The 1,437-nt window shown below is 38.4% G+C and overlaps 1 non-coding gene across 1 annotated transcript; it reads left to right on the forward strand.

Annotated features, from left to right (window-relative positions):
* The first annotated feature begins 1,044 nt into the window (after nt 1-1,044).
* On the forward strand, nt 1,045-1,153 carry LOC128562901 (U6 spliceosomal RNA). Its single transcript, XR_008373599.1, has one exon. It is a non-coding gene; the product is annotated as a U6 spliceosomal RNA (small nuclear RNA).
* Nucleotides 1,154-1,437: the final 284 nt, after the last annotated feature.

Below are 1,437 nucleotides of genomic sequence, written 5' to 3' on the forward strand. Positions count from 1 at the left end.
GAGGCTGAGGCAGGAGAATCGCTGAAGCCCAGGAGTTGGAGGTTGCTGTGAGCTGTGTGAGGCCATGGCACTCTACCGAGGGCCATAAAGTGAGACTCTGTCTCTACAAAACAAAATAGCTGGGTGTTGTGGCGGGCGCCTGTAGTCCCAGCTACTTGGGAGGCTGAGGCAAGAGAATTGCTGAAGTCCAGGAGTTGGAGGTTGCTGTGAGCTGTGTGAGGCCACGGCACTCTACCAGGGGCCATAAAGTGAGCCTCTGTCTCTACAAAAAAAAAAAAAAGATCTATGGTGTGGTCGGGAACAAGAATACCTCTAGACACACAGAGTATCAGAATAATTAGACTAAAGGAGAAGCTGTATTGGGCACATTATCTTTCAATAAAGATACCTGGTGATCAATAAATTTGCCTAATCGTCAATAGTGTATGCTAAGTAAATCACTTGTAGGGAGATACGGTTTAAATCTCCAAACAGAAAGAGATAAGCAGCAGCATAACTCAAACACAGCAGATATAGCAAATTTCACAAGGAAGTGTAGATAACCTGTAATCATAGAGCTGAGCTGAGATCGTGCACACCCAAATTCACTACCCTGGCCCTTGCTGCTCCAACATACAATTTCTTCATCAAATGTTTGAACCAGGCATAACTTCTTCATTTAACAAATTAGAATAGTCAGGAAGTGATGGTTATAGATACCAAAAACAAAAGAACAAAAAGAAGAAAGGGAAAAAAGACACGGTGAAAAAATTATGCAACCAAAGCAGCAGGAATTTTGGACCCTACATTGGTTATAAAGCTCTAAGGAACTGAAGAAAGCATGGTCTCATTGAACAGCCTCTTCAAAAAGATGCATGAATCACACAAACAGTGACATAATTAGAGAAGGATGTGATCACAATGAAAGTGGCAGCTCTCAGGAAAAAGAAAATCAACATAAAACAATTACACATTATAATTATAAATGAAAAGAAAAACTTAAGAAATTCATGAACATGAAGACCACATTTGAGAAAAATCAAGAAAAAAAAACAACAAAACAGAGTGTGCTCACTTCAGCCGCACAAATACTAAAATTGGAACAATACAGAGAAGATTAGCATGGCCCCTGTGCAAAGATGACACGCAAATTTGTGAAGCAAGTTAAAAAAAAAAAAAAAGAAAGAAAGAAAAAGGAAAAAATAGAGATGTAACTCAGACATAAACATTACTGGCAAGAAATTATGAATATGAACTCAAAGGGAAACCTAAAATTACATGGCATTGTTTCTGAATCAGAACAAAATGTATTAAAAGAGAAAATATGTAAACCTAAAAGAAAACTTTCAAACAACGATTCCTCTGTTTGCAAAGAAAAAACTGTGGCTTTTGTAGGTTGATTGTATGTCTCCATAGGCAGATTGTATTTCCCATGAGGGTAGACTCGTAGTCCTAGCT

The sequence above is a fragment of the Nycticebus coucang genome, chromosome 12 (genome assembly GCF_027406575.1).
Source record: "Nycticebus coucang isolate mNycCou1 chromosome 12, mNycCou1.pri, whole genome shotgun sequence".
Taxonomy (NCBI): domain Eukaryota; kingdom Metazoa; phylum Chordata; class Mammalia; order Primates; family Lorisidae; genus Nycticebus; species Nycticebus coucang.